Genomic DNA, 10,124 nt, shown 5'->3' on the forward strand with positions numbered 1-10,124 from the left:
CAGTTGCAATGATGTGCACTGACTAAGGTTGCTATGTGGCTCAGTGCAGGAGCTGCCCCCTAGTGGTCATTGTGCCATAAGCCGGGCTCATGAGCAAAGAGGCAGTGGCAGGAGCCTCTCCCACCTCCACAGCAGTGCTATGGATGTCCAACTGCCAGCTTAGGCCCACTCCCTGTGCAGGCCTAAGCTGGCAGTTAGACATCTCCCAAGGGTTCATGGACTGTGAGAGGGCACAGGCCAGGCTGAGGGATGCCCCCCAGCCCCCGAGTGCACAAATTTTGTGCACCAGGTCTCTAGTAGAGACAGAAATTAGATTAGTGGTTGCTAAGGTAGTTGTGGGGCAGCTAAGGGATAATTGGGAGTGACTGCTTATAAATATGGTTTTCTTTTATAATGATAAAAATGCTCTGAAATTAATTGTTGTAATTGTTGCATAGTTCTGTGAATACACACATAAACATTGGCATGTATATATTAAATGGGTGAACTGTATGGTATACAGATTCTATCTTAATAAAGAAGTTATTAAAAATGACACAGTAGCCCTAGATCATTTGGCTCAGTGGACAGAGCATCAGCCTGTGGACTGAAGGGTCCTGGGTTCAATTTCAGTCAGGGGCACATGCCCAGGTTGCGGGCTCAATCCCCAGTCGGGGGTGGGGAGGGTGCAGGAGGCAACCAATCAATGATTCTCTCTCATCATTGATGTTTCTATTTCTCTCTCCCACTCCCTTCCTCTCTGAAATTATATATATGTGTGTGTGTGTATATATACATATTTTAAATCACACAGTAAAGTCTTCCAATTATAAATCCCATGCTCTTTTCAATATACTTTATTTCATTAGAAAGCTCACATTTCCAAATTAACTCTAGAGTCAATTTGGAAATGAAATACTTCCTTTTCAATGAATATATCTGCTAAAAGAATAAAGTTTTAAAATATTTTGCATTTGACAACTAGAAATATTTCCTTGGAAAATTCTTATTCATTTTGTTATACCTGGAATGTCCCTGTCAGCTTCGCTCAATCAGAAATCTCCATCACTCCAACAAAGATAACTCTGAGTGGCTGTCCAATGCAACACCATTCAACCTGCTGCTGTTGAGTTAACCTCCCTGCTGGTCCCCAATATGAAAAGGAGAGAGAAGCAGGACCACTCTGAATGCCGGTACCAGAATTTAAAGCAAGCTTTTTCTCTCAAAGCACCCGCTAATAAATACAGAGCACTATTTAGGAAAAGAAACAGCCAATTAAGCAGGTAGCCCAAATAAATATAATGAAAAATAATTGAGTTTTTTCAGCTACTAAGATTTTGACTGAAACTATGATTTAAAGGAATTCACTAATTTATCATGTCCATGTGATCTGGCCTCTGCCAGATCTGACTCCTGACAATGCCCCTCCCCCTGCTTATCAACTAGACTCCACCACAGTGGCTTCCATGTTATTTCCCAAGTAGGTCAAAATGGTTCCTATCTCACAAGCTTCCCATTTGCCCTTCCTTCTATCTGTAATACAAAGCCTTTAGATCCTCACAGGCTCACTTCACATCCAGAGATCAGCACAGGTACCACTTCTTCAAGTAGGACTTCCCTGACCACTCTTCCAACTAAACCACCCCGCTTTAGTACACATTTCTCACTGTATTCTGCTTTATCTTCTTCGGAACACTTAGTTCCATTTGAATTCTGCTTCTATATTCAATGTTTCAATGTTTCTGTCCTCCACTAAAATATAAGGTTTATAATTTTGTCACCTTGTTCACTGATGAATCACCAGAGCCTGGCATAGAGTAAGTGGTACATAAATGTTTGAGAAAGAAGGGAAGGAATGAGAGGGAGAGGGGGAAAGTGGATGAGTGGAAGGATATAAAAGAAATAGATCTAGTCTTTTTAGCATTCCCCAAGGTGGAACTCAGCCAGCCTGAGGCCTCTGAGGACATTGCCAATGTCAACACAAGCCCATTCCAAACCTGCCCTGACATCAATACGGTTGGAAAACATCCAGATAAGAAAAGGGGGCCCACACACCAATTAACAACATTGAAGCAAATAAAAACGGTACTCGTTATTTGTAGGTACTGAGCAAAAAAGATATTTAGAGAAGAAGTATATATGTCTTCTAAAATAAATCAAGAGAACTTCGGAAGTAGAAAAATAGTAGTTGGAAACCAGAATTTCAGATTCTGCTTTTTGATGCCAGTGTCCAGGAATACAGCTGATCTCTATTTTTAGAAGTGGAGCTGTCAGTGGAGGGATCCAGAATGGTAACTTAATAACAGCATGCTGGATGAGAGGAGCTATAAAATCACAAATTTCTCTGAAGAATTCCAAGGCTTAATTTATATAAGGTACCTTGAAAGGACTAAGTCCAAGTTGGAAAGATCTATAGTAACTCCTTCCAAAACTAAAGCAAGTTTTTCTAAGTGAAGAAGTTAATTCATTTCAGCCTAGCCCAGAATATTCCAAAGGAGACAGCAAGCATCCTTTATATAGCATTAAGTGACAGTGAAGCTTTGGGACCGTTTGTTAAAGGTGAGGCCAGGAGAAGACCTGTGTGTCTCTTATCTCCTTTGAGAGGCAGAGAACACCCTGGCTTCTCACTGTCCCCCAAAGCTCAGCATTATTCCCACTGATGCAAACAAGGCCACCTAGGCTGAGAGCTCTCTGAGAGTTATAAGTCAATTGCTTGCTCTTCTAGATGATTGGAAGAGCAGAATGAAAAGGTGGAATAATTAGAAAAGCAGAGATGCCAGGATCTGTTAAATTATCACTCCAACATTAAGCTTAATAAGTTTCATTTCTTTCTTCTAGATCCATTTTTGTACAGATCCTGGCAACATTCAGCAAAACCAGCCCATACAGTAGCACTAAATAGTCCCTGTAAGGGCTACATTGACTTTGTTTAATTTCACAGTTTTGAGTCAGTTATATATCCAGTTTCATTTTTTTTTCTTCTAGATCCATTTTTTGTACAGATCCTGGCAACATTCGGCAAAACCAGCCCATACAGCAGCACTAAATAGTCCCTGTATGGGCTACATTGACTTTGTTTTAATTTCACAGTTTTGAGTCAGTTATATATCCTCTAAGGCCATGAACTTCCACACTCTCCCATGGATATTGTATTAGTTAGGGCAATGATTTTGAAAGTGAAATACCCATACCAGCAACATCAACATCAACAGGTAGCTTGTTAGAATGGAAACTCTGAAGGCGGAGTAAACAATGAGTGCTTTATCAAGCCCTCCAGGTGATTCTAAAGCACCCTAATGTTGGAGAGTCTTTGAGTCAGAATAATGCTAACCACTCTAACACCCCAAATTTCCAGTGACTTAACATAATAAACATTTAGTTCTCACTCACTGAAGGTCAGTGGCAGCTTTTTCCCACATGATGATTCAGGGAGCCAGGCACCTTCCATCTTGAGTCTCCTCCATCTCGCTTATGGCTTCAGAGTTCTCTGCATATTCCTGATGGATGGTGGAAAAGGGTAGAGAAGCCCTATTCTCATCTTAAGATCCCTGGCTCAAAGGTAGCACACATCATTTCCACTCACTAGTTATCATTGGTGACCAACTTACACTGTGATCACTGTCAAAGGGTAGCTGAAAGAAACACACTGTGGCTCGGTTGAGCTGCTGTCAGAAGGCATGCAGTGAGGAGATACTGCTATTCTCCCCTTCTGAGCCAGTGATGAATCTTGCCTCTTTAATGCAGAACCATGAATGTTAGCATATCTCCATCTCTACTCGTTGTTCTTCTCTAGTTTCCTAGACTGAAGCCAGAGGTTAGAATAAGGCTACACAGTGAATTGGAATTGTGAGAAATGCTCACCTACCCGAATTCAAATAACAGACTCAGAGACAGAAGTATAGAGAAAACAAGAGTTTTAATATGTTCTTGAGAGCAGGTGTCCAGTTATACAGGAACACATGGAGTACCAATCACAGCCTATTTATCCAGTCCCTCCCCTGGTTCCTCATTGGCTGAGTACTATGGGGCCACCTGTTTCATCACATGTTGCCTAGGTCTTATTATCTCCCATTGGGCCATTTTTAAAAAAATGGCTGAGGCATTTTCTAGTTGTCTCCACCTGCCTCTATCTAGTTGAGGCAGGCACTTTGGGGGTTTCCACCATGATGCTGGCTCACATCCACAGTTCTTTGTTCTTATATCCTCTTCCCCCACCCTACATCCTGTTTACCTTGGAGAAATTCAGTAACCACTTCCATTAAAGGTTGACTATGCTGGAGATGGATCACAGAGGCCTACAAAATCATAGGTCAGAGGATATTATCTAATCTGAGTCTTCAAGTAAGAGAGAGAGCCAAAAGCTACTGGGGAGATAAATAGGATAGATAGCAAGAATTGCATAAGGATAGAGGTTTAATTCTTCCTCCATTTCCTCTTATGCTCTCTAAGGAAGTCTCAAAACCCTGATTAATATACCTGCCTCTCCAAAGAGAAGAGTACTTCCATTAGAATACACTTTCTACCTCTGCCTCAACCCACAGGTCAGCTTCCTACTGCCTCCCCCCAAAAGTCAAAGCCACAAGATGTCCATGTATTCGAAGTTGTTCATTATGAACTGAATGTTTGTGTTGCCTTAAAATTGATGCATTAAAACACTACCCCTTAATATGATGGTTATTTGGAGATGGAGTCTTTGGGAGGAAATCAAGTAATGAGGGCGAGGCCTTGGCTTTATGGGATTAGTGTTCTAAGAAGAGACACCAAAGAGTGTTCTCTCTCTCTCCCTCTCTCTCTCTCCTCCCACCCCATCTGAGGGAGGACACAGCCAGAAAGCAGCCATTTGCAAACCAGGAAAAGAGCAGTTATCAAAACCACCCATGCTGGCACCCGGATTCCACAATAGGCTTAGATACTTAAGCACCCAATGTATGATAATGTTGTAATAGCCTGAGCAGACTAAGACAAAGTCTCTACCCAATTTTTTCATACATCATCAATATCAGTTGAGCTCATACTCAGTGTAAATGACCATATTAGACACCACAAGCACATAAAGGTTAATCATGTGTGGAGGTCTTGGAGAGAACATATAGTGAGTGATTAAGAGTCATTCTGTACCTATTTTTAAGGAATTAATTGAAATATTCATGCCAAATGCTTAGCACCATGATCAATATGTGGCAAGTGTTCAAAAATATTATGTAAAAGAGTAAATGAAAGGGGACAATTTTGGAAGGGTGGTGTATCCACCAAGATTCTTTTTTTTTGTTTGTTTGTTTAATTTTATTTTATTTTATTTTATTTTTTTATTTTTTTAATTTTTTATTACAAAGGGTATTACATATGTGTCCATTTTTCCCCCCCGCCCTAGACAGTCCCCTAGCCTCCCCTATCCCCCAGTGTTTTATGTCCATTGGTTATGCTTATATGCATGCATACAAGTCCTTTGGTTGATCTCAAACAGATTGTCAAACTGCAGCGGGAAGGCCGGGGAGGGTTGGGGGGCAGGAGGTACAGGGGTAAGAGATCCACCAAGCTTCTTATTTGCAGACTATAGAAACTGATTCTTTTAAGCTGAAGGGGAACTTATTAGGAGGTATTAAATAGTTCTCGGAATCTCAGGATGGGCCATATCAGGCTTATGGGCTATCAAGTTAATGAAAATGTCCCTGATTACACTCTAATCAGTCTGCTGCATCTTATCCTGCATAATGCTGTTAGCATGCCTAGTACAGCTGCCTCTGTAGATTATTCATAGTAGCCACCACCTTTAGCAGAATGGATGCCTCTCTGTTGTGTCCCTAATTTGCAATTCAAAGTCCAATATATGTAAATCTGCTTCCTGTATCCTAGCTGCCAAGAGTGGTGGGAAAATAGAATCCAAACATCATCAAGTCTAAAAATGTAAGAAATTCCTCAAAAGTAGGAAGAGTAATCAAATATGCTGGGAAACCAAAAAGAATGAAAAATGCTCAGTAGAGTAGTCAGGGAAATGCTGCCTGAGCAGTGCCAGTTGGGCTGATCGCTGAATGATGGCAAGTTCTAGGAAAAGCATATTTCAGGCCAAGTCATAGGCATATGTAAAGACTCTGATTCAGGAATGTTCCAGGCGTGCTCAAGGAACAGAAAACAACAACAACCCAGTAGTAAATTGTGATGCATGGAAGAGAAAGTGACAGAAGATAGGGTCAAAATTCTTATGTTGAAGCACTAATCCCAACGTGGCTGTATTAGAGATAGAACTTTTAGAAAGTACTTAGGACTAAATTAGGTCATAAACCTGGGGTCCTAATCCCATAGGATTGGTGATATATGAAAAGATCTCTCTTCTCTTTCTCTTTCTCAGAATGTCACATAAGTGAAATCATACAGTCTATAGGCTTTCAGATTGGCTTCTTTCACTTAATAATAGGCAATTATGATTCCTCCATGTCTTTTCATGACTTTTTTTTGACTTGATAGTTTATTTCCTTTTAGCACTGAATTATATTCCATTGTCTAGGTCCGTGGTCGGCAAACTGCGGCTCTCGAGCCACATGCGGCTCTTTGCCCCCTTGAGTGTGGCTCTTCCTAAGCCTTAGGAGTACCCTAATTAAGTTAATAACAATGTACCTACCTATATAGTTTACGTTTAAAAAATTTGGCTCTCAAAAGAAATTTCAATTGTTGTACTGTTGATATTTGGCTCTGTTGACTAATGAGTTTGCCGACCACTAGTCTAGGGGTACTGGTATATTTATGCATTCACTTACTATAGGACATCTTGGTTCCTCTCAAGTTTGGGCAGTTATTAATAAAGCTACTATGCACATCCTTATGCAGGTTTATGTATGGTCATAAGTTTTCAACACCTTGGGGTAAATACAAAAAAAGCTTGATTGTGAATCTTATGGTAAGTACATGATTAGTTTTATTTAAAAAAACTGCCAAATTGACTTCCATAGTGTCTGTACATTTTGCACTCTCACTATTAAAGGATAAGAATTCCTATTGCTCCACATCTTCCTCAGCATCTATCAATGTTTCAGATTTTGGCCATTCTAAAAGATGTGCGGTAGTATCTAGTTTGAAAAATTCTTTGCATATTTTGAATGAGTTTTTTATCAGATTTATTTGTCTGTGTGGTTTTTTTTTAAGTTTATTTAGAAAGTCACAAAGGTAGAAGAAGTGAACCCATACAAGAATTGGACCCACAAATCAAGTTACAGAGGCAAAAGAGCCCTTGGAGCTTAGGAGAGAGAGGCATGGAAAATGTACCTGGGGGAAAAGGTTGGGGAAAGGTGTGGGCTTGCTCCAGAGAGAGAGCCACCTAAGTTTCCCTCCAGCCTGTGGCTTATTTAATTCTCTTGACAGAGTCTTTGGCAGAGCAGAAGTTGTTCATTTTACTTAAGTTCAGCTTCTCAACTCTTTCTCTCATGGGTTATGCCTTTGGTGCTTTATCTAAAAAATCATCACCATACCAGAGACCATCTAGGTGTTCTTCTACGTTATCTTCTACGTGTTTTATTTTTTTGTGTGTCTTACATTTAAGTTTGCAATCCATTTTTAGTTAGTTTTTGTAAAGGGTATAAGGTCTGTGCCTAGATTGTTTTTTATTTATTTATTTATTCATTCATTCATTCATTCATTCATTTATATACGCATGTAAATGTCTAGTTGTTCTAGCACCATTTGTTGAAAAGATTATCTTTGCTCCATTGTATTGCCTTTTCTCCTTTGCCAAATATCAATTGGCTATATTTATGGCAGTCAATTTCTGGGCTTTCTATTCTGTTCCATTGACGAGTAGTATATCTGTTCTTTCACCAATACCACACTGTCTTGATTACTATAGTTGTATTGTAACTCTTGGGTTGGGTAGTGTCAGTCCTCCAACTTCGTTCTTTTCAATATTGTACTAGTTATTCTGAGTCTTTGATCTATCTACATAAACTTCAGAATCAGTTACTATCCAGAAAATAACTTGCTGGAAATTTGATTGGGATTGAATTGAATCAGTAGATCAAGTTGAGGAGAACTGACATTTTCACAATATCAACACTTCCTATTCATGAACACAAACTGTCTCTCCATTTATTTAGTTCTTCTTTGATTTCTTTCATCAGTTTTGTAGTTTTCCTCATATAAATCTTATACATACTTTGTTGGACTTTTGAGGTGGGCTAATGTAAATGGCACTTTTTAAAATTTCAAATTCCTCTGTTCACTGCTAACGGATAGGAAAGCACTTGACTTATGTACATTGACCTTGTGTCCCACAACCTTGCTATAATCACTTATTAAATCCAAGGGGATTTTTGTCAATTCTTTTAGATTTTCTTACATAGAAGATCATGCCATTTGTGAACAAAGATAACTTTATTTCTTCCTTCTCAGTGTACCTTATTTCTTTTTCTTGTCATATTGCATTAACTCTGTCAGTATGATGTTTGTTGAAAAGGAACAGTGAAACATCCTTGCCTTGTTCCTAATCTCAGAGGGAAAGCATCCAGTTTCTCACCATTAAGTATGATGTCCATTGTAGATTTTTTTTTTATATATCCTTGTAAAGTTGAAGTTTCCCACTACTCATAGTGAGTGTTCCTTTCCTGAGTGTCCCTTTCCTGAAAAGGTGTTGGGTTTTGTCAAGCCTTTTTTGGCTTATTAATATAATTATGTGATTCTTCTGTAGCTTGTTGATGTAATGGATTACATTAGTTGATTTTCCAGTGTTGAAACAGCCTTGCATATATGGGATAAGTGTCACTTGGTCATAGTATACAATTCCTTTTATATTAACACTGTTGTGTTCAATTTGCTACTATTTTGTTAATGATTTTTACATCTATATTCATGAGATATTGATTTATATTGTTTCTTCTAATGCCTTTGTTTGGTTCTGGTATTAGAGTGATGCTGGCCTCATAGAATGCGTTAGAAAATATCCTCTTTGCCTTTATTTTCTGAAAGAGATTATAGACAATTTGTAATATATTTTTCTTAAACATTTGGTAGTATTCACCACCAGTGAACACATTTGGGCAACTACTGCTTTCTGTTTTGGAAAGTTATTAATTGTTCTTTCAATTTCCTTAATACATATAGGGCCATTCAGCTTTGTCTCTATGTTCTTGTGTGAGCTTTGGCAGATTGTAATTTTTAAAGAATTGGTCTGTTTTATCTAGGTTATATTTGTGGGAACAGAATTGTTCATAGTATTCCTTTAATATTCTTTTAATGCCCAAAGGATCTGAAGAGATGCCCCCCCTTTCACTTCTGAATTTATGTCTTGTCTCTTCTCTTCGTCACCTGGCTAGAGACTTATTGACTTGACTGGTCTTTTTTTAAAAAAGAAAACAACTTCTAGTTTCATTAATTTTCTCTATTGATAATTTCCTGTTTTCAATTTTATTGATTTCTGCTCTAATTGTCATAATTTCTTTTCTTTTGCTTACTTTGAATTTAGTTTGCTGTTCTCTAGATTCCTACAGTGCTTTCTCCACCTTTCCCCTGGTCAATAAACTCTAATAATACCCCAGCTGGTTAGGTTCTGGTTAGTTTTCCCTGAGGGCAAGCCTTGTTAAGAAGAACGTGGTGTGCTCTGGCGTACTTCAAACTGGTTTCTTTGCCTTTCTCCCTACCAAAGAGGCACAAGGAGATTTTCCTCTGATATTTAGCATGGGGAACTGGTCAAGCTCCTGGAGGTAATTATCAAAATCTTGTGGGCCCTCTATCTCTGGTTCCATTTTATTGCTGGGGTGGCTAATTAAATCCATGGTTCACACTCATGCTAATCTCACAGATGCTGGATCATTTCCTCAGTGTACTCTCACAAACATGCCCTCTCATTTTGCAATATGGATAGGATGAGACTTTTCAAAATATTTAAGGTCTAGTTTCTTTTTGCTTAATAATTGCTTCTTCAAGTCATTCATCTCCTTTTGTATTTATTTATTTATTTATTTATTTATTTATTTATTTATTTTATGTCAGACAGGAAGGGAGAGCGAGAGGGACAGAGAGAGATAGAAACATCAATGATGAGAGAGAATCTCCTCGACCAAGGCATATGTTCTGACCAGGAATCTAACCATGTCCTCCTGGATCATATGTTGATGCTTAACCACCCAACCATACTGGCTGGGTTCCTTTTGCATTTTACTATA

This window comes from Myotis davidii, unplaced genomic scaffold (genome assembly GCF_000327345.1).
Source record: "Myotis davidii unplaced genomic scaffold, ASM32734v1 scaffold281, whole genome shotgun sequence".
Lineage (NCBI taxonomy): Eukaryota > Metazoa > Chordata > Mammalia > Chiroptera > Vespertilionidae > Myotis > Myotis davidii.